Below are 27,875 nucleotides of genomic sequence, written 5' to 3'. Positions count from 1 at the left end.
TCTCTGAGTGAATTTAGTTGAATTTACTATTAGATTGTTAACATGTGAAGGCTATAAAATGTGTCTGTTTTAAACAAGAGAAATAGGGGCGCCTGGGTGGCGCAGTCGGTTAAGCTTCCAACTTCGGCCAGGTCACGATCTCACGGTCCGTGAGTTCGAGCCCCGCGTCAGGCTCTGGGCTGATGGCTCAGAGCCTGGAGCCTGTTTCTGATTCTGTGTCTCCCTCTCTCTCTGCCCCTCCCCCGTTCATGCTCTGTCTCTCTCTGTCCCAAAAATAAATAAACGTTGAAAAAAAAAATTCTTTAAACAAGAGAAATAAAAAGAAATAATATTTCATTTAAAATGTATTTCCACTTAGATTTTAAAAGCCAAATATATACCTCAGAAAACAACTCCTCATCCCCTGACCAAATGAATTGGGTGCATTTTAAAGAAATCATCAATACTACATAATATGGAAATATTTAAAAGCATTCACAACTTTTAAAAAATTTCCATAGTCACAGACGTTGAAGATAAAATTCAAACAAAACTTGGTCCTTGAAAATAAATTCTCCTTTAAGAGGATTCCCCTCACTTAAAGTGTTCATAATTTATTTAAAAAAACATAACAAGCTTATCCCAGTTTGTTCCTATCTGAAAGGAATATCGCTATGTGGCTCCAAAGAAAAGTAGAATCTACTCTTCCGGTCCCCACAACATACCAATTGACAATGCTTGTTTATGAGTTCATTACAAACTGCTAAAAGAGTGCTATTTCACTTCAGGCCATCAAAATGGTATGAATATGTAGGTTTAATGAAATTTCCTATGTTAAATGTAGATATTTTCTGGTATAAGGGGGGGAAAGTCAAACATTTTTCCTACTGGTCTTGCCTCTTAAGACGTTTTTATTGATTCTTTCCTCTCTATTTAGAGTTATCCCTAAACATGTAAGAAAATCTACCTCTTGATAGACTTGGATGACCCAATTTGAGTCCACATAATAAAATTTTTCTAGTCACAATGAAGTAGTCCTTCTCAACTTGGATGTTATATACTGAACTGTGTTCCTCCCAAAATTCATATATCTATTTCCCAGTGCCTTAGAACATGAATGTATTTAGACACAGGGATTTTAAAGAGGTAATTAAAGTTAAAATGAGGCCCTAGGGTAAGCCCTAATGTAATCTGACTGGTATTCTTAAAAGAAGAGGTGATAAGGACAGAAACACCAGAGATGTGCACACAAAGTAAATAGGCCATATGAGGGCACAGTGACAAGCATCTATAATGGGTCTCAGGAAAAACCAAACCTGACAATATCGTGTCGTAGATTTCCAGCCTCCAAAACTGTGAGGAAATAAATCTTTGTTGTTTAAGCCACCTGAACTTTGATATTTTGCAATGGCAGCCTGCAGTACTGTAATTCATAAGGAATATGTATTTGGTTATTCAAATGACCAAAATATCTCATATATTTGGTTTTTATCCACAGTTGCTAGCTCACAGTTCCCAAACCTCTTGGAATTTCCTAATGATAACAGCAATGGGACCATCTTTTGTCATAATGTTTGGTCTCTTGTCTCAGTTCCTGAAATCGCTTTAGAAACATAAAGGTAAACCAATGCCTTGTTATTCATAAAAAGCCCCTTTCCACTACAACCGGATTTATGCTAGTGAAGTAACGTTTGGAAATTACCTAGGATGGGACTGGTTGGCAGGGGAACCAACTATGACTAGTGAGTTGAAACTTCGAGTCCCACCCCCTGATTTCTGGGGAGAGAAGAGGAGTTAAGGTTGAATCAATCACCAATGGCAAATGATTTGATCTATCATGCTTATGTAATGAAGCCTCCATAAAAACCTAAAAGGAGAGGGTTTGGAAAGCTTCCAGATTGGTGAACACGTGGAGATTTGTGGACAGTGGCACACTCCAAGAGAGGATAGAAGCTCCACAACCTTTCCCCATACCTTGCCCTATGTATCTCTTCCATCTGCCTGTTCCTGAGTTGTATCTTTTTATAATAAACCAGTGATCTAGTAAGTAAAATGTTTTTCTGAATTCTGTGAGCTGCTCCAGCAAATTAATCAAACCCAAGAAGGGGGTCATTAGAACCTCCAATCTATAGCTGGTCCATCAGAAGCTCAAGTGACAACCTGAACTTGCTACTGGTGTCTAAAATGGGAGGTGGGGGTGGGGGTGCAAGTTTTATAGGACTGGGCCCTTGGCCTGTAGAATCAGAGGCTATCTCTAGGTAGGCATGTCAGAATTGAGTTTAATTGTAAGACATCTAGCTGGTGTTGAAAGAACTGCTTCGTAACATGGGGGAAACCCAAACACACACACACACACACACACACACACACACACACACACACACACACTTTGTAATTCACCCCAGAATCCTTACAGCCCTAACAAACTAATACAGAATACAATGGTACATTTATCTGAGGTTTACATAATCCTGACATTCTGAGGGGAAAAAAGGGTACATCAAACCAACTAAAACTTAGCTAGAAAATATGATAATAAAACAGGATGCTAAATATTTCAGAAGTTCTACCTTAGTTTCTAGAGGCTATGTTAATTTCATCCAATCCAATCCAATCCAATCCAGTCCAACCCAACCCAATAAAATGGCCTTTTCCTTTGAGCTGCTTCATGGATTCAAAGGCAAATAAAACATGAACTTTGCACTATTTTATTGTAATTTAAAAACAGATGCATTAAAAAAAGAAAAAGCTATGTAACAAGCTCTTGTAACTACAGAATATAGACCAAATTGCTACCTAACATACCAAGTGATAAAATGTGTTATAAATACTGTGTTCAATATGGTCCTTTTATATAAATACATACATGCATGTATAGGGTGTGTGCACACGTAATACACTTTGGAAAAACCACAGGAAAGGCATACACTAAACTGTTAAGGATTGTTCTAGGTGGTACAGTTAATTTTAATTTTCTTTATTATTTATTTTTAGTGACCACAAATTTTTATATTGTAAAAATGATCAAACATTTTTTTAAAAGATCTTACCTCAATAAAGGTTGCCTAAGCCTGAAATTATACATGTATGCAAAAATTATAGCAAACAGACTAAAGTGAGCAAATAGCTATCAATGTTTAAGACTTTCACATTCAACTCTGTGAGTTTGGTTATTCTATCTTTATTGAGGCAAAATTCATATCATATAAAATTAACCTTCTTAAAGTATACAATTCAAAGGCATTTAGTACATTTACAATGTTATGCAAGTACAATTTCTATCTAGTTCAAAAATATTTCATCACCCCAAAAAGAAAACCCCATACCCATTAAGCAGTCACTCTCTACCCTCCCTTTACTCACCCCCTAGCTATCACTATTCTGCTTTCTGTCTCTACTGCCTATTCCAAATATTTCATTTAAATAGAATCATACAATATATGACCTTTTGTGTCTGGTTTCTTTAATCCAGAATAATGTTCCTGAGATTCATCCACATTGTAGCATGTTTCAGTATTCCATTCCTTTTATAGGGCTGAATAATATTCCATTGTATGAATAAACCACATTTTATTTATCTATTCACCAGTTGATGGACATCTGTATTATTTCCATCTTTTGACTATTATGAATAAAACTGCTATAAATATTCACGTGCAAGGTTTTTTGTGGACATGTCTTCAATTCTCTTGGATATATTTAGGAATGGAAGTGTTGGGTCACATGACAATTCTATGTTTAATTTTTTGAGAAACTACCAAAACATTTTAACAGTTACTTTACTATTTTATATCCCCACCAAATATATGAGAGCTCCAATTTCTCCATATCCTCTCAACACTTATTATTTCCCCTTCCCTTTGCTTATTACGGTCATCCTGGAAGGTATGAAGTAGTATCTCATTGTGGTTCATTTGTTGTATTCATAATCTACACACACATTTGACATTTCATTTCTAGTAATCACACAACAAATTCCTACCAATTATACTGAGTTATGTGATTTTGCTGAGTTATGCATTTTTTTTATTTTTTTTTAAGTTTATTTATTTGTTTTTGAGAAAGGGAAAGAGAGAACAAGTTGGGGAGGGGCAGAGAGAGACAGGGAGAAAGAGACAATCCCCAATGCAGGGCTGAAACTCACGAAACCACAAGATCATGACCTGAGCCTAAACTGGCCGCTTAACTGACTGAGCTACCCTGGCACCCTGAAATGTTTAAATACAAGAACATGCCCATTAGGAACAAGAATAAGACTAGGGTTATTTTAATTAGTAAATTTAGCTAATGTTGAAATCCAGGACGCAAGACGTTAAAGGGAAGGTAGCACATTAACATATTAAATACCTAGTAGAGTTCCATTCTTACTGGATAAGTAATCAAAGAAGTAATGATATAATCCGTCTATAGGTGGCATGAGTCATGGGATATAATAATGAAGTTTTAATCTAATCAAGCATCAAAAAAGCAAAAAAGAAAAGAAAGAAAAAAATAACTACCAATTCTATGAAACATTCCATAAAATATTATATCCAGGTCACAATTTTTCTAGGAGGATTTTATACATAAAATAAAAATCAGATGCAACTTATAATTAATTAATACAAATAGTAGAAACAAATCATCCTTTGAAGCCTATCATTTGCTTTTACGAGCAAAGTAAAACATGATTCAAGAGAAAAAAAAATGGAAAAAATACCACTGGCACTGCCACATCTTATCCTTTTCAACAATTAAATAACCATAAAGGAAACTATTAACCAGAAAGGGCTAAAACTCTTGGGAGCAAAAGATATATTCTAAATATCACTAGGGAAGGTTAAGCATCTTCACACAATTACGAAGTTGTATGCCTACCAATTGTGAGGGGAATTGGACCACTGCTGATCACAAACCTATCATTTCTATTTCTTCACCCTTTACTTGCTCTCCTCACCATTTCCCATTCTTCCATGATTCCTGCCTTCCCTCTCTTGCCTAAGCCTTAAACCTGACAGAAACATCCAACAACATACATCAATCTTTACAATGTACTCAGAGGCCAGATATGCTACCACTTTTTAACAAGGACAATAACCTCTACCTTCAGATTTTGGATTTGGTTTTAAAACCCCACTACTTTAGATGGAACTAGAGGGTATTATGCTAAACGAAATTAGTCAGAGAAAGACAAATATCATATGGCTTCATTCATATGTGGAATTTAAGATACACAACAGATTAACATAACAGAAGGGAAGCAAAAATTATACAAAAACAGGGAGGGGGACAAAACAAAAGAGACTCTCAAATACAGAGAACAAACTAAGGGTTGCCGGAGGGGTTGTGGGTGGGGAATGGACTAAATGAGTAAGGGGCATTAAGGAAGACACTTGTTGGGATGAACACTGGGTGTTATACACAGGGGATGAATCACTGGAATCTACTCCTGAAATCATTGTTGTACTATATGCTAACTAACTTGGGTATAAATTTTAAAATAATAATAATAAAAATAAATAAAGTTGTTTCCTAATAATTTTCTGAAAACTCTGCTTTATATAGTTATATCCCATTTCTCAATCCGGGTATCAATTTTCTTATCACTTGTTTTTCTTGAATTAAAAAATTATTTTCAGCTTTAGTAAAATACAAATTTTTACTAAGCTATAGTTGAGGAAAACACAGGTTTAAGTGTTCAATTTGAAGACCTGTGACAAACATATACAGTCATGTACCAGCAGCACCGCAATCATCATATAGAGCATTTCTATTTCCCCCTATAGATCCTTCATGCCCCTTGGTAGCCAATCCCCTTCCTCAGGCCCCCAGCCCCAGGAAACCACTGATCTGCTTTCTATCACTTCAGTTTTGCTTTCTGTAGAATCTCCTATAAATGGAATCATGCAGTATGTAGTATTTTGCATCTGGCTTCTTTCACTTAGAATAATGTTTTTGAGATTCAGCCAGGGTTGCAGTGTGCATCGGTAGGTCGTTCTTTTTTTGTCACTGAGAAGTATTCCAATTGTACAGATATGCCAAAATTTATTTATCTATTCACCAGTTGATGGATATATTTTGGTTGTTTCAAGTTTTTTACAGTTGTGAACAAAGCTGTTATGAACATTTGTATGCAAAAAAATTAAAAAATAAAATCCTACGACTTTAGAAGACTTCCTTAGGTGATTTTACATCTGAGAAGGTAGAACTTGATATTTTCTTCTCTAAGAAAGACAATCAATATGCACAGCTAGAAGATTTCTTGAGAGGGCCTAGGTATCCAGGCAAAGCATAGAGCTGGGGTTATCATCCTCCCTCCTCACATCTTCACCATGGATGCTGTAGTGCTAGTGAAGGAGAGGCCCCTCCAAACGTGGAAAGCTTGAGCAAGAGAGAAAGACTTGGCCAATGTCTCATGGCAGCTGAGAAACATTTTGGTGAGATTTCCAGAACAGTCAGGGAAGTATGCACATTGAAAAGATAAGTAGAGGACCCATATGATGTATCAGGGACAAAAAAAAAAAAAGGGGAGCTTTAGATAATCAATGTTAAAGTGACTTTATTTGTATCACCATTTGAAGAGATATTCGGACTACATTTGTTTAAAATAGGGCTCAGAACTTAAGAATTAACTACTTTGTGACAAAGTCAGGAGATAACACCAGTGACTATGCTTCAAGTACTGAAAATTATGTACCTTGCTTTCTGTGTTTGTTCATGAGGCAATCTAATTTCTCTGTGGTATCAGGATACAGAGACAGCCTCATTCTCTTGCATGACAATCTCATAAAAAAACATGAGTTTGGTGCCAAGCCTGAGTTAAACTACAATTTGGAAGAACACACTGCAAAGTCTCTAATCCCAAATAGCTGATGTATTCTCATACACTGGGAAGGAGTTGTGTGGACCAGATGGACACAGACTCCGCAGGGGAGGGTGTCTGATCGCCTCAGGAATCTATGATAGGAAATCAAGGTGACAAAAATGAAAAATGAACAGATGGAAGTGTTATATAGTTGCACAGAATTTCTGTTACAATATATTGCCCATGTATTTAATTTATCTAATCCAAATAGGAGCAATAAAGAGATTGCCAGAAGGAAATTTTCAAGTATTTGACCTGACACCCCTTGAAAAGGAACTTTTGATCTTATTATAAGGGAAACCATATATTCTTTAATAGGATCATCTTTGGGAACTTACTTACAGATCCCTCCTAATGAAATAATCCCAGGTCTTTTGTATAAAGAGAAAGGGTCATAGATTAATTCATGAAGAAGGTAAACTGGATGAATTACATAATGTCTAAGAGGATAATATTTCAGAATACTATTCTGTATTTTATACAATATTTTTTATAAATTTTATACATTTGTGCCATATATTTTGTATAGTATTTTTATATGAATTATTTATTGAGCACTGACAATGTGCCAGGGACATATGCATTATTTTATTTAATCCTCACAATGACTTTAACACATTTATTCTCTCTATTTTAAAGGTGAGAAAAGAGATTCAGTTAGGGGTTGAGTGTTCTTTGTGTGACCCCAGCTAGTAAGTGTCAGAGAAAGAGAATTTAAAGCCGAGCTGTGTGGATTCCATATACTGAAGAAAAGGCAAGCACGAATACAGTTATGCTATTTTACAAAACAATTTTCTGAAAGTAGGCAAAATCAGCAGAATTAGAACTTTCACCAATGACACAAAATTGGATTATCCCAAGAAGACCTATGTAACATTACTTATAGCCTAGAAAAATCAAACAACTATAGAAAATATTTCTTTTACATGACAGGATAAATTAAAAAGGGGAAAGGATTCATTCATTCATTCATTCTCTAAATTTAAAAGAAATCCAAGTTTAATACAGGCAATAATTTAACTCGTACACCAAATAGTTACAGATTTTCAATATAAAAGAAGTAAAGAAATAGAAGCATACTTCCAAAACATGAAATTTAAAAAAAGCAACTTAACAACCAAGATGTTTGTATACATATGAAGATCAATAGTTTTGTTAAAAGACACAACAATGTGTTTTTTAGTTTTGTCATTTCAAGCAAAAAGGTCAATAGAAAAGCAGTCAAAAGTCAGCAGAAGAAAACATATCTGTAGAAATGTTTCCTTTCTCTAACCAAAAATACTCAGGAACAATGCAATAAAAAATTTCAGAAATTCACTCAGACCAAACTATAATGCTATAGTAAGAGGTTTCAGTTACTATCCATATTTCATCTAAATAAGTATTTCAAAAGAGAAGGTTCACTGAGTATTTTAATAGAAACCATACTTTTCCAATACCATAGAGAAGAACAATGAGTCCTAAAAACCTCCCACAGTCCAACCTATAATATCAACTTAACATCATGAAATACACGTGAAGCTTCTACTGAATTAAGTATAATAAGTAGCACATGGAACTGAATTGAAGAAAAGAACACAAATATCAGGAGACATGGATCCTACTGGTTTTGCCACACACAGCCTGTGTGTCCATGTCCTTGAGTGTGTTGCATCCTTTCCCTAGGCCTTAGTTTCCCTATCTGAAATATGAAGCACCTGGTCTGGATAATCTTTCAGTTCCTTTCAGACTTGAAATTACATGACATTGGGGCACTTGGGTGACTTATTCGGTTAAGCATCCAACTCTTGATTTTGACTCAGGTCATGATCTCATAGTTCCATGGGATAGAGCCCTGTGCCATGCTCCACACTGACAGCAAGAAGCCTGTTTGGGATTCTCTGTCTCCCTTTCTCTCTGCCCCTCCCCTGCTTTCTCGCTCTCTGTCTCTCTCTCTCTCTCTCAAAATAAATAAATAAACTTTAAAAAAAATTGCATGACATTGGATGACAGGATCACTTTCTAACCTCTTAAACTATACAAAATGACTGTGTGCCCCTGACAGGATCATGATTAGAGTTTTCTCATTTCCATGCTTCTAATTTTCATTTCAATGCTTAAATTAAACCCTAACAGAAATAATGCCTTATTTAAACAAATTAATCACATTTACATTATAAAAATCAAAATACTGCCTTATGGTTCACATAACTACTAGCTTCTTCCCATATAAAATCCAAGTCTTTCTGTGAGGTCAGCCAAGAAAAATGACTATATGTACGTTTCTTTCCAACACTGAAGATTTTCTTAGCACAGGCTATTTGACACATGTGTGTCAAATGGAAAAGGCAAAAAATAACAAGGCCTAGAGAGCTAGCACATAATGGGTCCTTAATATCTTCATGTTGAAAGAACAAATGCATCTTTAATGGTAAAGAAATCCCTTGTTTAGGATGTTTTTAACATCAATCTAGGAACGTTACAGAAATACCTGAACATCAACAATGATCAGCAAGAGGCATGGGTGTTAAAAATCACAATAATCAAGTTGTTGTTTATATAACCATGTCTTTGAGTTTGATACTAGACTCATGGGAGAAAACTGTAAACTCATCCTTTTCGTTTCTTGTAGAAGTCCATTCTAGATCAGAAAAAGACTGACAATAGGCAACAGGCCAGATCTAGGCCATCCAGAGGATTTTCAATTTGGAAGAAGGGTAGAATAAAAATGAAAAGTTTGGAGAAACTTTGTCTTGCCAAGAATTATGGCATAGTTCTATAGCGTTGCTCTCCATTGTTAGGCCCCACTAGTGTTAAAATATTGTATCAGAAAGTTCTATTCAAATGTAGAAAAAAATATTTTAGTGAGAAAAATCCCAATTTTTCCAATGAAAAATTTCTATTTATCCTTAGCTAACTAGCAATGGAAAGAGTCATTGTTTGGACAGAAATATTATGAATTACTAAGCAAAAGTGATGCCAGTAACAGAGTCCAATGAAATATATTGAGACTCAGACTCAAATCCTCTAACAGCTACACACACCACCCTAACACCTTCTAAAATTTGAAGAAATTCTAGAAATCAAGAAAAATTTCAATATTTCAATTACATAAAAAGCAAAACTTTTGGATAAGCAAAACTCACAATAAAATAAGCCAAGAGATACATATAGTAAATAGCACAAATGATTAACACATAATAATATTTATTTTCTATAGCTACGTAACAAATTATAACAAACTTAGCAGCTTCAAACAATACTATGGGGAATTTAAGAAACACAACAGATGAACATAGGAGAAGGGAAGGAAAAATGATATAAACAAAGAGAGAGGCAAACCATAAGAGACTCTTTTTTTTTGTAATATGAAATTTATTGTCAAATTTGTTTCCATACAACACCCAGTGCTCATCCCAACAGATGCCCTCCTCAATACCCATCACCCACCCTCTCCTCCCTCCCACCTCCCATCAACCCTCAGTTTGCTCTCAGTTTTTAAGAGTCTCTTATGTTTTGGCTCCCTCCCTCTCTAACCTCTTTTTTTTTTCCCTTCCCCTCCCCCATGGTCTTCTGTTAAAAGACTCTTAAATACAGAAAGCAAACTGATGGTTACTGGAGGAGTCGTTGGGTAGAGGAATGGGCTAAATGGGTGATGGGCATCACTTGTTGGGATGAGCATTCTGTGTTATATGTAAGTGATGATTCACTAAATTCCTTTCCTGAAACCATTATTACACTATATGTTAACTAACTTGGATTTAAATAAAGAAATAAATCATAAGGACCCCCCCCCCAAAAAAAATACCCATTTAATTAGCTCACATTTCTGTAGGCCAGAAACAGAGGCACAGTGTGATTAGGAATCACAAGGCTGAAATTAAGATGTTGGTGGGGCTGAGTTCTAGCCTGAAACTTGAGAAAAATCTCCTAAGCTCATTCTTATTGACAGAATTTAGTTTCTCATGAAGGTAGGACCCAGGCGCCTGCTTCTTGCTGGTTGTCAGCCAACCAGGAATCACTCTCAGCAACTAGAGGCTGAGCACTTTGGCATTTCAAGACTAATTCCTTTCCATTTGGCCTCCTCAATCCAGCAAAGGCATGATGAATCCTTCTTGTTTTCGGACTTCCTCTTTTACAACTAGCCAGAGAAAACTGTTTTTAAAGGGCTAATGTGTCCATAACCACTGTGTAGGATCAGACTCATTCTGATATCTCCCTTTCTTAAACTCAGTTATGCCAAATAATATAACCTAACGATAGGAGCAAAATATATCACATTTACAGTCCCAGTGATTACTCTGGGCATGTATACTGGGGGAGGCAATATGAAAAATTTTGAGCAACATCTTAGAATTGTGCCTACCACTATTATATAAGGAAATTATACAATTTGGTGAAAAATATATTTCAAAATACCAAACATAAATGAGAAAATACATGGGTGGACAAGGCATATATTATGGAACAGAATCTTTTAGAAAATAATTTAAGGAGCACTTGGCTGGGATGAGCACTGGATGTTATATGTAAGTGATGAATCACTAAATTCTACTCTTGGAATCATTATTACACTATGTATTAACTAACAGATTTAATTGAAATTTTTAAAATTTTTAAAAAATTTTTATAAAGAAAATAATTTGATGAGAAAAATTAAAAGCCATAAAAATGTTAACACTCCTTGGCCTACACATACCACTCCTGGAAAGACAGCCCTCCTCCAGAAATTCATAAGACAAAAAAAGCAATGACATGAATATGTCAGCCTCCTCTGGGTTTTCCTAGCAACACAGACACAATTCTAGAACACAAGCTTCTACTTTGAGCATCAAATCCAGACACTGTATCTTACTCATTTTTGTATTTACAGAACCTATAATGGTATCTGCACTCTACAAATAGTTACTAAATGCCTACTATGTGACCATCAGTGAGTGAGGCATCAAGACAGAATTGTATAATCCATTCTCTGATATACCTCATTTCTCATAATTTTTGTAAAAAAAAAAAATATCAAAAGTTCTACAGTCATTGTATGTGTAAAGTACTACAATCACAAAAGTCAAGAGAAATGAGGAGACCATAGAACTAGGCCTTGGAAGTAGAGAATATATTATGTAGCCATTTAACATTGTGATTATGAACTGTATAAAACATTATGAAAAATGGAGGTGCCTGAGTGATTTAATCGGTTAAGCATCCCACATCAGCTCAGGTCATGATCTCACGGTTCATGGGTTTGAGCCCTGCATCAGGCTCTGTGCTGACAGCTCGGAGCATGGAGCCTGCTTCGGATTCTGTGTCTCCTTCTCTCTCTGCCCCTCCCCAGCTCACACTCTATCTCTTTCTTAAAAATGAATAAACATTAAAAAAAATTTTTTAAACATTATGAAAAATTTTTATATTAATTGGAAAACTGTGTACCAAAATAAATCTGGGTTCTAGTCAAAAATATGCCAAAAGAAATGTGTATAAATGCACTGAAACAAATAGGAAAAAATAGTTTTCTAGAAAGTGGAATAAGTGGTCATTCATTTCCTCTTATTTTATTTACATTATTATGTTTATATCATTTGTGCTTCCAAAGAAATTTTAAATGAAAAGAAAAAAAATCACATTAAAAAAATAAATAAATCCACCATTTGAGTGAGTTCTGCTGACTGATAGAAAGAAGAAAATATTCAGTGTCTAAGTCTATTTACCACCATTCTAACTAAAAGTCCCTATTAGAGGAAGCAACATACTCAACCATTCATTAATTCTACAAACATTTCCTGAGCATGAACAATGGGCCAGACATAGTGGAAGGCATTGGAGATACATAAATGGATAACAGTCCCTGCCCTCAGAAGGCTCTTGATCTGATGAATCACCATAGCAAAATTACATTTGGTAATGTATTTTAATAATTTCTGAGAAGACAAAATTCTCTAAATAATGGTTCATTTCATGGGTGGAAGACTCAGTGTGACAGAATGAGTATAGCTCACTGCCTCAAGTGTACCCATGGCCGCAGGGAGAAGATCTGTCACTGCTGCCAAGCAACAGCCTCCCCAAGACTCAAAAATCAGATGCACCTGATTCTTACATCAGTTCTATCACAGTACAAAGCGACCTAGTCCATGCCTACACATATGGTTCAGTAAACCTACAGATCTAATATCCTGGCTTACTAACAGGGTGGCTATTTCACATTTGAAGGATGTTTGAATGCCTAATAATTCCAACACAGATTTAACTGGATCTCACTGGATCCACCACAAACTCACTGGATCTCAAGTTTCATAAGGAAAAACCAAGATCACTACAATTTGTGTATCTCTATGTTGAGTTTTATTTTACCTTTTTTTTCCTAGTCTTTCTTTATTCCTATTCTTATCATGAATGGCCACATGTAGCACTAAAGAAAGATATAAATCTCAATTTCACTCAAACTCCTGGAACTATTAGAAGAATTAAAAGCAATATGAACTTCTAATTAGTGAACAAATTGATTCTCCACTGAGATCACCTCTGCTAGCTACCAAAATGGTTTTTCAATCAAAAGGTATCTCCTTCTAAACTGCAGGCTATCTGAAGAACCACAAGTTAAACAAAAGAAAAGAAAAAAAAAAGCCTCACCCAAAAATCAAGATCTCTCACTGTCTTCCTCGTGGGACACAAATCCAACTTGAGGATTTTTTATTACAACATGCTCACATTTCACTAAATGACTTCTTAGTGTGTATTTTATTATCTGTCATTTAAATAGTAAGAATAACACTTTATCAATCACTCAGAAGTAATACGGTCAGCAGTTTATTAATTTAGAAATGTTATAAAGCACGGTGGATTCATTTGTGTTTCCTCCCCTTTTGTTTTATATTTTTCTAATTACCATTGTCATCACTGTGACCCTCACCATATTCAACATTTATTAAATAATTTATTAAACGTACCAGGACCTGGACACCATACAAAGCACATACACATATTAGGTCATTTCCTCCTCAAAGCTAGTCTATAAACATAAAGAGCTTAGGAACTGTTTAAGATCACACTAACAATAAGATCCCTATCTTTCTAACTTCAGAGCTCAGCCTCTTAATTATTAGTTTCCTAGTGCTACTATTAAAAATTTTGCCACCAACTAACATTTATCCTCTCAGAGTCTGGAGACAGAAGTCCAAAATCAGTTCACTGGGCAGAAACCAAGATGTCAGCAGGGCTACCCTCCCTCGGGAGACTACAGGGGAGAAGATACTTGCCTATTCCAGCTTCTGGTGGCTGCCAGCATTCCTTCTGTATTGCCACATCACTCTAGTCTTCAAGGCTAGCATCCTCAAATCTCTCTCAGCTCCATCTTCACATTGCCTTCTCCCATGTGTGTAGTCAAACCTCAAGGTCTTTAACTTAATTATACCAGTCATCTAAGGTAATATTCATAAATTCCTGGAATTAGGAGGTGGATATTTTAGAGGGCAGAGTCTGTTTTTCATCCTACCACAACCACTAAATTCTACTGATTCCCCAACTGATTCACTCATGAGTTCTTGGTGTGGAGATGAATCAGAGATACTCCAGAAAGATACCACAGGCAACAATACACACTCTCCTTTGAGACAAGTCAGCCATGCTGGAAGATAAACCAAAGACTAGAACCAATAAAGACAAAGACGCATATGGACACACACTGGAGATCACCAAAACCAAACTCATTAGGTCTATAACAATATTTGAGCCCCAGTCTCCTTACTCTTTGTCCAGCGAATTTTCACAGAGCCACAAACAAATAAATCTTAGACCAACGTACCATTTCTTCAACAGGCCAGACTTTCTCATGCCTAGGGCCTTTTTTCATGCAATTTTTTAACTTTACACCTACTGAACTGCTACTCTCTTCCATGTTTTATCATCATACCTATAATGCCTCCGTCCCTGGTATTTGATTCATATTTCTTCAGTGCCACTAGTCATTATACCTGCATTATATTGTATATGTATCTTCCTGGAGAATATAAAACCCTTTAGAACAAAGACTATCATCCTAATATCTGGCAGAAAGTTAGGTACAAATCCTAACACAATATGCATTAGAAAGAAGGAAGGAAAGGGAAAAGGATATCGTAAGGAAAATAAAGAAAGGGTCAGGAAGAGAAGGGAAAAGTAAATATTAAAGTTCAGGTTGTTTTAAGAGAACAGATGGAGATACAGCTCTTTCCAACACATATCTGTGAAAGTTCTGAAGACAGATTTTTCAAAAATGTCTGAAAAAGAGTACCAGAGAGCAAGTGCATGGACCTTTCGTGGTATGCTCTAAGCCCCAGAGTTCAGGGGAATGTTTCCAAAAGAAAGGTGTGCAGACTCCTACATCAGAACCACTGCATCAGGATGTCTGTAAATTGGAGATTCCAAGGGCACCTCCTAGACCCACTGAATCTGAATCATGGGACAATGAAGGCTAGGGTCAGCATTTAAAACAAGCTTCTGGGGTGATCCTGATGCCCACTAGAGTTTATCACAATCATCAGTGTTGTAGGAAAGATGGAGAAAGCCAAACAATGCCCTGCAGATTTTTTTTTTTCTTTTGGCTTGATTCCCAAAAACTGATACTGGGCTCAATGACTATTTTCTTCTAAATTTAAAAATGAAAGTCCAGTTTCTAAAAAGACAAGGCAAGGTATGCAATATGTTCCAGGGAAAAAATGCCAAAACTCAGAGAGGGGATTTGGGAAACGTGCCAGGATGATTCAACACTGAGCCCGTCTAGATTATGAAGATATTGCTTTAATCAGCCTGGTCATAAGAATGATAGCCACAATTTGCCTGACACATCCAATCAATGACAGCATTATGCCAGTTTGAAGTTTTCTGTCATCCCGATTATTTTCCACTGACTTAAGTTCTTTTTGAAAGTACTACAGAGCTTGAGAAATTATAAGGAATTCCCTGGTGTACCTTTCTGGAGCTATATCATAGATCTTATTGATCTTATGTTCTATTCTTCATTCCTCAAATTCCTTCTTAGAAATGATTTGTTACCAGCCTTCCTCAATCTTCTTATAAAATGTAATAGTTCATGCCAGGGTGCAACTAATCTCCTCTAACACTTCATCCCCATCACCGTCTCAGAGCCATAGATGCCTAGAGAAGATGACATCTGAGGAGGCAGCTCCTGTCTCCAGGCTTTGGACAATCAATCACTCTATCATCTTTTACTGTGTTCTTTTTTTTCCGTCATTTTTACAGGACACATTTGCTTTTCAAGGATCAATATTCAATTTAACTTTCTGTGTACTATAAATCAAGTCTTCCAAAGGTGAAGAAAATATGTTTCTGACTTTAAGGTTATTTTAAACCAGGTCCTAAGCCGAGCCCAATTAATGAGGCTCATCCTTGCAAATTCTAAGCAGAATCAGACTGCGACCTATGAGAGGCAAGTTGCATTTACTCCTTACTGTCACAGAAGATTGCTTTAACTAGGTATTTTTAAACAATAAACCATAAATTAATCTAATTAGAGAATCTGTAAGTATTCAGAAGATGTAAAGTTGTGAGTTTTAAAGAAATAATTTCTTTTGGTCATTATTTCTTGCTATGGATGCTATAAAACACATTCAAGATCAGTAATTTTTCTATATGTAAAGACAGAATTATATTCACAGGATTATTTAAAACATTTAATATTTATTTCAATGAATTAAAATTAACAATTTGTCTATTTCACTTAGAAATTTTCTTACATGAAAAAATAAACCTTAATTCACTGTTATGATATACTATCATGGTAGTACCAGCCACGCATTTTAAGAGGACTTAGTTGAGAGGACTAAGAGAAACCTATTTTATGCATTTAAAATAACTTATTTTTAAATGTCCTCACAAATCTTAAGCAGGTCTCTTAAACCCCATGGACTGGACATGTTTCTGAATTAATTTCCACCTGGAAACCCACGGGATGAAAATTCTAACTGCGTGATAAATTAAGTTGCCAAGCAAAATGGATTAGCGATCAGTGAAATTGCCTGATAAACTGTCAGATCCATTTTGGATTGGGATTCATCCTCTTTCTCCACCTGTTCATTAAGCTCCAAGTTCATGGCAACTCCAGTGACTGATTGCACATTAACAAGCTGTTTATGTGAGGAGGTGTAGCTAGCCTAGTCAACATTCCTATACTTACACATTCATTTAAACATAATTCTCTGGTAATTTATTCTGTTCACAATCCCAATGTGGAAAAATATACCTCTACCCTGAAGTTTAATTTTAGACACAACAGAGATGTGATGTGTCATAAAATTAAAACCTAACAAAGCACATCAGATTATACCTCAAGGTCAAAAGAAGCCTGGGAAATTTCATGCCATAAATCTGTTTCTTCAAAAAGTTACAAGAATGAGAAGAGTAGTGAGAAAGCTGCTGATAGAATGCCAAAATAAGATATTTGTTTCTGTCCCTGTTCTAAAGCAAATATTTGGCTGCTTCTATAACAAGAAAGCCAAACCAGCTAAGAATGTTGAGAAATAAGTTTCAACCTCTCTTACCAAGTGGCCAAAACTTTCCTTTATATAACACCAAATTTAATAAACCACTTGTCAATCAAAATGCACCAAATTTGAGCTATAAATAAAAATATTCTTCCTACTCAAGTATCGAGTACTAATTCTTTCCTTTTTAAGTATATAGAATTCTTCATAAAGGGACTTTTCACCAAACACAAACTTAACAAAAATCATTAAGTTCCTCTGAAACTGAAGTTTAATAGATTTATATTTCATTCAAATATGAAGATGTCTACTTTCTACTTTTTTCTAAGCCTTTTTTCTTCAATATTATTTATGAAGCCTAAATTTTATATGAATTAATGACTGGAATTCAGAAATCAATGCCACTTTTCCCTTTCCCTACACAAATAAACCAAGACCTTAATTAAGGAAAATTTAAGTTAAGCGACTGACTCTTGATTTCAGCTAAAGTTATGATCTCACAGTTTGTGAGTTCAAGCCCCGCATTCAGCCGTGTACTGGACTCCATTCTATGTGGAGCCTGCTTGGGATTCATATTCTCCCTCTCTCTCTCTCCCCCTCTCTCTCTGCCCCTCCCATGCGCGCTCTCTCTCTCTCTCTCTCTCTCAAAACAAATGAACTTAAAAAAATTTTTTTAAATAAAATTTAAGTTAACTAATAGCCAGATAACTACAATTACATTGCAGCAAAAGAACAGAATGAAGATCATCCAAATGCTTTTCAGCCCACAAACAGAAACTTCCCATAAGCCACAAATAAAGAAGTAATTTTTAGAAATTGACCAATATATATAACAAAATATACACCTCTAGTTGAAAATAATAGAAGTGTACACCAAAAAAATTTTTAATTTTACTGTATAATTTAAAAAAAAGAGCATGCAGAATTCCAAATAAGGTTGCATACAAGCATGAGATAGCCTCTAGGCCTCATGAAATGTCATTCGGCACCATTATAAATTTCAGCTTTTAATTAGATTTAACTATAATCAACTTCTGACAAGTCATGCATTTATAAGAATTAAACTATCGCAGAAGATATTTGTGTTTATTGTTAACTACCAGTTGAATTAGAATTTCCCCATGTCCCTTATCCTAATGTAAGCACAGCTGCTTACCCTCCCAGGGGACTGGTTTCATCCTCCAGTCTCAGTTCAATTGGCTCGGTCCACATGAAAAGTAGCATTGAGAAAGCTTAGTCTTAGTCTAGCTTCTGAAGCTGGGATGCTTTCAGTAAATGTCAAGACTCGCTTTACAAAGCAGGATTATCCTAGCTTATATGGCACCTAGGAAACTCCACCCATTCCAGCCCCAGGAGTGTGCTCTGAAATTTTCTTGCCTAGAATAAAGGCTCCAAGTTTAAGAGAAACTATACTTGGTGACCTCCAAGAACCAAAGCCATACCATAAAATGTACACAGTGCCAAGTGTTATGCTAAATCCTAAGTACTACTTACTCTGAAAGTAAAATAAACCATTTCTCTTTCATTTTAATGAAATTCAGTGCCTGTCTCTGTCCCCACCATCTTGAATCTCAGGAAGAGAGGCAGTGGCATTGAAGTTGAGCTATTAGGTGTCTCAGCTGAGAAACATTCAGTACTATTTTCTTCAAGCCTCCAACTAACCCAACCTCACCCATTGCCTCCTGGCTACCACCAGCAAGTTACATGTACCATATTGGTGCCAATAAAATAATATAGGTATAATTTTGCTTTCTATTTCAGAAGGTAATAACAAAAGTTATGGTCTTAGTCTTCAAAGAAATGTTAGTTAAAACAATGAAATGCAATTCTAAGGCACAGATTTTTTTTAAAGTCATCAAATTTAGAGGTGCCTTGGTGGCTCAGTCAGTTGAACATTCGACTTCGGCTCAGGTCACGACCTCATGGTTCGTGGGTTCGAGCCCCACATCAGGGTCTGTGCTGACAGCTCAGAACCTGGAGCCTGCTTTGGATTCTGTGTCTCCCTCTCTCGCTGCCCCTCCCCTGCTCACACTCTGTCTCTCAAAAAATAAATAAACGATTAAAAAAATTTAAGTCATCAAACTAGTATTTAAGTCATCAAATTAGTACTCATAAATGAGAGATATAAATTCATTTAACCTTTCCACAGAGCTATTTGGTTACATACATTTAAAAACTTTCATACTTCCATTATTTCACTTCAAAGAATTTATTCCAAGGTAATGAATAATCAAAGATTTTTACAAAGATTTACCTGCTAGGAATGTTTGTCTCAGCCTGAATATAACAGTAAAAAACTTGAAACAAACTCAATATCCAACATTGAGAGAACAGTTAAATACTCATGTGTATGATTAAATATGATACAGCTATTTAAAATGACACATAAAAATAACCATAATAGTAAAAAAATAAAAAAATTAAGCAGTATTTTGTAAAATTCAAACTACATCTATGAAATGAAAAGAACCTGACACATAAACACTAAACTGAAAAATTATAGATAATGTTTTATTCTTCTTTATATTTTATATTTTCCTTGAATATTAGGGCACATTCCTTCCATAATCAGACCCCAACAAAATCTCTAATAATATTTTTTAATCCAGTTAACTAGTATGTGTGACAAACAAAATATAAGTTTTCCTATATGCATTGAAAAATTCTCAGAAAAAAAAATATCTGAAAACAGAACAAATGCCCAAACAACCTCTACCACTTTCTCTATCATTTTTTTTTTAATTTTAGTCTCTCAAAGTCCTCTGAGGACTGTGTTACTAATTAATTCCTAGAGTTATTCGTCTAAAAGTATAGCAGAGGTCAAAAATAGAAGATGAAAACTCAGAGGGAATTTATTGACAGCCATCCATCCCCTTGGCAATTATTTTCTTTTCACAATTATCTTCTGATTCCTTGGAAGTTTAATGTTTAGTTTTGTTCTACAAATTCCTTCAGAAAAAAACTATAGATCAGAAAAACAAAGAAGTGATAATTCAAAGAGTAGAAATATTTTGAAAAATATGCTGGGATGCAGAATTAACAAATAAAAAATGATTCACATCACAAGGCCTCCTTTCACTGCATCCTCACAGTATTGAATTTTTAATCTTATTTTTATAAGGCATTTCTTTTTTTTTTTAAGTTCCATGTTCACATTCCTAAGCAGGTTTTCTACTAGACATTTGTCTCTTTTAATTGAGGAAAGCTTATATTTATTATTATTTTATTATTACTATAACAAGAGTAAACCTTTGTCATATGTTTCTAATCTTTCTTTCCAATTTGAAATTTACTTTCCAAATATATTTATGGTATGGACTTTCTCTTGAAGCATTCAAGAATATTTATGTTGGGGCACCCAGGTGGCTCAGTGGATTAAGCACCTGCTCTCGATCTCTGCTCAGGTAATGATCTCATAGTTCACAAACTCAAGCCCCATGCCAGGCTCTGCACTGACACCACAAAGTCGGCTTGGAATTCTCTCTCTCCTTCTCTTTCTGTACCTCCTCCGCTCGCATGCTCCCTCTCTTGCATGCTCTCTGTCTCTCTGTCTCTGTCTCTCTCTCTCTTTCTCTGTCTCTTTCTCTCTCTCTCTCAGAATAAATAAACATTTTTTAAAAAGGAATATTTGTGTTGTCAAGTTCTTCAGTCTTTCTCAATGGTTCCTTTCTTTGTTAGTGAATTCAGAGTGGTTTTTCCCACCCACAGGTAAGACACAATCCCTTATATTTTCTTCTATCTTTTAAGTGGTTTCTTTAATTGCTATTAAATCCCACACAGAATTTGTATTTATGAAAGGTGTGAAGTAGTGATGTATATTTTTTTCATTATTATAGCTTTCACATATGTATTTTAATTTGGAATTGTGTGACTCCTCCCCCAACTTCTGCCATTTATCTGTCTTTTCAGGTATTTCTTGGCAAATCTCATCCTGTTGTTTTACTAGATAAATTTTAGAATTATTTTGTCAATTTCAAAATTAAAAAAAACAACTATCACCAGAACAAAATCTCAAAAATATCAATGGAATTTTTATTAGAAATCTAGGTTACTCCAAGAGTTTTGACATTTTTAACATACTACATCTTCCAGTCTAGGAATGGTGATGGTTGTTAGATTTATTTAAATATGTTTTTCCCAGTACTTCCTGTTTTCTGTCTATCCTTACACTAGAAAAAGATCCTTATAGCTAGAGGCTCACACTTAAACATGTAGCCAAGGTTAAGAATTCATCTCAAAAAATGGTTCTTTATGGGGAAGCTGGGTGTCTTAGTTGGTTGAGCATCTGACTTCGGTTCAGGTCATGACCTCACTGCTCATGGGTTCGAGCCCCACATCAGACTCTATGCTGACAGCTCAATGTCTGGAGCCTGCTTCAGATTCTGTGTCTCCCTCTCTCTCTACCCTTACCCCACTCATGCTCTCTCTCTCTCTAAAAAGTAAATAAACATTTAAAAAAATGGTTCCTTCCACACCTGTCTATTCAAACCTATCCCACAGCTATCCACATTGGAGATTTTGAAACTTTTCAGCAATTCTGGCATAGCATAGGAGGGGAAGTGAAGGGAAAGATTGAAGTATAGTAATTCTTTCCCCTTTGTCTATATAGATATCTATTCACAAAAATACACACACACACACACACACACACACACACACACACACACAAATATGTAAGAATGTTCACTAAAGTACTAATAATCCCAAACTGGAAATTACTGCAACCCCCATCAATAGTAGATTGATAGAGAAATAGTGACATAGTCACAAAATGAAATATTAGATAGCAATAAAAAATGATCTATATCTATATACAACAACATAGATGAATCTTACATATATAACAGTGAACTAAAAAAGAGCCAAATATCGAAGAACATATATGATATGGTCCCAATTATACGAAATGCAAAAAAAAAAAATCAAAAGTAATGTATACTACTGGAAGCCAGAGCAGTGAATATACTATCCTACACTGACTACAAAACATTAGGGAGTACTAAGGGTTCTTCCAACATACTGGTAATGTTCTGCTTTTTAATCTGGATGGGGTTTCATTGAGCTGTACACTATGTGTGTGTGCGTTTGTGTCTATTATTACTCAATAAACTGTTACAAGAAAAACATACAATACAGAAATTCAATAAAGAATAAAACTTAACTGCTTTGCTAGCAGAAATGAAATTTATATTAAATTAAGCAGTTGCTATCAATTCTGTCCTAAAATATTTCTGAGAGTAAATGAACCTATTTTCTCAATGATCGAGATTCTAATTTCAAATATGCCTTATTTGGGTTTTACTAAATGAATACATAAAATAACATTTATTTTAAGCAAATGGAGATGATTATTTAAGGAAACTTCTATAAACTAAAATTTCTTCCTTCATATGCAGTCCCAGTACCTGATTTACCTGTGTAGATATTCAGATATTCTACATCAACTTTTCTTTTAATTAAATTATACCCAGTTATTAAATTATCATCTATCCAATTGTGTCACTATCTCAATTTTTTAGACAATTATGACATTCACAATTGATACAGTAAAAAAAAAATCACTAAAGTAAGCTAAAACAATTATTCTAGACCATTAGTTCACAAAAATTACCAACAATGTTTTAAAACTTGGAATTTAACATAAAAGCCTCAGAATTGGACAACTTTTCCTTGACAAAATTCAAGTGAATAGTATAACGACTAAAGTTATGGATGCATAGGACAAACCCATTTAGTTGGTAGTATATATCTGTGCATAAGATTTGAAAAACATGCATGATTTCTTTGTGACATTCGTAGAAAAAATCAGTTTTCTGATATTCTAACTAACCAGTATAATTCTGCTGCCATTTACTGAGTATGTGTCTACATACTAGGCACTATGTGAAGTGTTTTGTATATGTTATCTGTTGATTTTCACAACAGCCCTAGGAAGCAGTAATAGGAATAGATAGTAACAGGACTATCTCCATCTTACCAATGAACAAACTAAGGCTCAGAAAGGCTACATAATTTACTGAAGGTCTTTTGGTCAAGAAGTTAAAGAGACACATTTAACATAATGATTGTTCTCAGGGTGCCTGGGTGGCTCAGTCAGTTAAGCATCAGACACAGTTTCATCAGCTTGAGCCACAGAGCCTGCTTGGGATCCTCTCTCTCTCTCCCTCTCTCTGCCCCTCCCCCACTCATGCTGTCTTTGTCTCTCTCAAAATAAATAAATTTAAAAAATAAAATAAGAAATAAAATAATGATTTCTCTGACTCCAAGCCCTCCATGATTAACCACCATGTAAATATAGGGGCATGCTGGGGTAGGGACAGGAAGAAATAAAATAAACAAATCAATCTTCCTCATTTTCCACTTTAAAAAATCCTATTTATGGTGAACTGAATTCATCTTTGGCCAATCATAACCCATTAGACTTAGAGAATTAACTCCTTTTCATGACACAATTCACAAATAACAATTATATTGCCTATAAAATATTTTTCTAAGATTATAGTACAAGTAAAATTGTCTCTAATGATATACTGAACCATAAGTTAGATTAATGTGTTCTACCCTGAGCTTTAGCAAGAACCACAACGCTTTGACCAATAGCCTTAATACAAAATTATACAAGGACACAGTCACAGTAAATAGATCATCCTATACTCTGTTATATACAAAAACCTGTACATGAATCTCCATAGAAGCTCTATTGGTTATAGCAAAATACTTCAGAGAACCCAGAGGTCCTACAATGGGTGGAAGGCTCAACAAACTGGTATAACCATGTAAGGGACCACTACTCCGAAATAAAAAGGAATGGACTACTGACACATGCAACAATCTGAATGAACCTCAAGGGCTTTATATTTAGTGAAAACCATCAATCTCAAAAGGTTACATGCTGTATGATCCCATTGATATTATATTCTTAAAATGACAAAAGTAAAGGAATGAATAATGAGAGTGGAGAGTGGGAAGGGGAGGGCAAAGAGGTGGATACTATGAAATAGGAAGTTCTTTCAAGATAATCAAACAGTTCTGTATCTTGATTATAGTAATGGTTACATGAATCTATAAATGGGATAAGACTGCAGGGAACTATACACACACACATGAATGCAGGTAAAAAAAATAGGTGAAAACTGAATAAGGTCTACAGTCTAGTTATAATATACCAATGTCAATTTCCTGGTTTTGATATTGTACTACAGCTATATCATGTCACCATCGGGGGAGGCTTACACAGGTGAAGGTGAAGGGTACACAGGTCTCTATGTACTTTTTTTTTTAAGTTTATTTATTTATTTTCCAAGTGAGAGACAGAAGGAGAGAGAAAGAGAGAGAGAGAGAGAGGGAGAAAGCAAGCAGAGAAGGGGCAGAAAGAGGAAGACAAAGAGAATCCCAAGCAGGCTCTGCACCACCATTGAGAACCCAATGCAGGGCTCAACCTCATCGTGAACAGCGAGATCATGACCTGCGCCAATGTCAGATGCTTAACCGACTGAGCCACCCAGGTGTTCCCACTCTTTGTACTCTCTTTGCAATTTCCTATAATTATCTCAACATAAAAAGTTTAAACAAAAAATGACCCTGGGTATGAGAACTTGAATTTGAACCTGGGTCTGCCTCACTCTAAAACTTGTGCTACTGCCCTGTATACCTTACTGCCTACAAAATTTGTTCTGTTAAAATATACCAAACATGCATTAATTCCTACAGAGAAGAATAAAATACATAGGAGGCATAGGAGGCTCATCCTGGGTCACATTTAAAGAAATCTAAGGAAGTTCAAGGAGTACTTTATTAGGAAAAAGTTTAAATATCAAATCATTTCATTCATGGCAAATAATCCCTGGTGTTCCAACGAACCAATATAACATGAACGTGGGAAGAGAACCTTTAGAAGTTTGATAGGAAGTGATGTCTGAGCTGCTTTGGCACCCTGACTGGGGGGGTTGGGGGAGGGGGGCACTGCCTCTCATTCCCCTCTCACTAGAGGCAGCTCTGAAGTCTCCTGCCATGTTGCCTTGTTCACTTGAAAGAATAAAATGCTGTTCCTCTCTTTACACACCAGGCAAACAAACTGCACAGCAGAAAGCTGTAAATAGAGTCATTACACTGTACATTTGGCATCTCTTTTCCATACCCAGGAACTTCCTAATGAGTTTGTCCTTGTGAGATGCAGAACATGGCCAAATTATAATATAATCTCAGCCAGAGAGGTGAGCTAAAGGTGCCAAATGGTTTTTGGGAGTGAGTGAAAGTTACTGCCTCCCTTCATATTAATTCATCAAACCCTTGTACACAGCTATGTAGCAGCTATGAAAAAATTATGCATACAGGGAAGGACAAGAATCAAAATAGTGATGGGATGTTCTTTTTCTATTAGTGATGTTTTCCTGTTTAGCACCATTTTATTCTATTTCAGTAAAAATTATCCCATAATTATTTTTGAATGTCTATTTATTTTTTAGAGAGAACATGTGCTAGAGTGGGGGACGGGCAGAGCCAGAGGGGGACAGAGGATCTGAAGTGAGCTCTGCACTGACAACAGAGAGCCCGATGAGGGGCTCAATCCCATGAGCCATGAAATCATGACCTGAGCCAAAGTTGGACACTTAACTGACTGAGCCACCCAGGAGCCCCACCCCATAATTATTTTTATTAATTGATCAAATAATTCATTTTTAAAATCAGAGCCAAATTGTTTCACTATATCAAGTCCTCAATGCTGAATGTGCAATTGCTCAGAGGTGCTTTGTAGCATATGGTTCAATTGCACGTAGTTCAACTTAACACATATACAGTATCAAGTGTTTATTAAGAACATAATGGCATGACATCGCTTTGGAGAGTGACACAAAAAAATGAAAAGACACCATTCTATAGTCTCAAGGGGGAGCTACACATGTACACAATTAACAAAACCCAAGAAAAACCATAATTGCTGCTATTATTAAGTGTGCCAATGTGGCAAATCCAATGTAATGTTAATAACAAGAAAGAAACTCAAGAGTTATCTTCAGGTATTTAAGAAGAAAATACACGTCACTAGTTGTACTCCACAGAACAGAACTAGGATTAACAGCTAGAAATTACAAGAATATACAGGAAGGTTGGTGTTATATATACATAAAAGCTTTTAATTTTTTTTAAATTAAAGCTTACATATTTATAGGATTTAGAGCATAATAAATCATTAATGACTTAATAGCTACAATAATATCTGATTAAACCTCTGTACTGGAAAGGAGTTCATGGGATTCTTTCTAAGGGCATGTCGTCCCCAGACGCCCCATAGATCAGAGAAAAGCATCTTGATACCCAGGGCTACAAATGAACAGTCCACAGAGACTAGATATAAGGGAGACTTGTAGCCTATAAGGTGGCATGAAGATGTAATTCTATCCAAAATAAGTGATTCATATTGAGTGGTGATTAAATGACCAAGGCTGATCCCCTCTCATGAAGGTTTTGCATTTGAGAGATGCAGCAGAGGAGAAAGGAATCACAGAGGAATCAGAAGAAGAGAAAAAGAAAAAACAGCTCTGACTATGGCAAAGCAAATTACAGTACAAAGCAACCGACAGCCAATTCTGAGGGAATAACAAGCTGACTAGACTTCCAGACTTCCTGCTAGAAGTCTACCTATCTCCTAAACAACACTCCAGATCTCTTGTGAGATCCTTCTGTTCACCCACCAAAGCATGTTCCTACTATCCTGTGTGAATTTATTCATCACCAGAGGAAACTTCAAGACAATGTTGAATTTCACATGAACCCTGTACTCCTGGAAAACAGAGACTGCCAAAAAATTACCCCTCACCCTTTTGTGTTCGAGGAAACAGTTTACCAGCACAGAAATATGCTCCCCATGTGACTGAGATAAAACTCATGGATGATCCCTTGTAACCTATGACAAGACAAAGACACATCTTCCAAATTCCCATTCTTTCACTCATAAATGATTAGCTGAACTGTTTGTCCATATTGACCATTCTGATTGGTCAACAGCTCTTAACTGGAGTTGACCAAACTTTAGTAAGGCTTTTCTCCTTCTTTCAAGTCCCTGGACTTTGACCCATCCTTGAGCAATGGAAGGTGAACAATCCTTCGTGAATTATCCCTCCCAAGAATCAGCGGACCTCAGGGGAAGAATATTCCCTGATCAACTGTCCAATCATGCCATCCATTCATCCCAGTCCCCCACACCCAATTCTTTTTAGCCTGTTTACTCCTCCTTATAAAAGAAAAGCCCCTTTCTGATTGATCTTTGAGATACTTATAGATCTTGTGGTCAAAGTGGTTCTTCCTACTGCAATATTCTTTCTTCTCCCATTACAATAGTACTCTTCCCCTTACTGTAATAATCTTTCTGAACAAAGTCTCTCCTTACCTAAGTCCAAATTTATTTTTATTTGGCATATTCAAGCCAAAGATAGGCTGAAAAAAGTCTACCTTTACAAAACACAAATTAAAATCATTAAATATCCTTTTATTATTGACATTTATTTTTATAGAATCACAACTACTATGTATTTGACATATAGTCACATAATAAAATATATAGGAGATACCATCATAAATAAGTTAATTTCCCCTATTTTCAA

The 27,875-nt window shown here is 35.6% G+C and overlaps 1 protein-coding gene across 1 annotated transcript in view; it reads right to left on the bottom strand.

The window, feature by feature from the left end:
• MACROD2 (mono-ADP ribosylhydrolase 2) overlaps window positions 1-27,875 on the bottom strand; it is a 1,987,236-nt gene that overhangs the window by 1,888,633 nt on the left and 70,728 nt on the right. The window lies entirely within an intron of this gene.

This window comes from Acinonyx jubatus, chromosome A3 (assembly GCF_027475565.1).
Source record: "Acinonyx jubatus isolate Ajub_Pintada_27869175 chromosome A3, VMU_Ajub_asm_v1.0, whole genome shotgun sequence".
NCBI classification, from domain to species: domain Eukaryota; kingdom Metazoa; phylum Chordata; class Mammalia; order Carnivora; family Felidae; genus Acinonyx; species Acinonyx jubatus.
The sequence above is the reverse complement of the archived record's forward strand: the minus strand, read 5'-3'. Positions and strand labels throughout refer to the sequence as shown.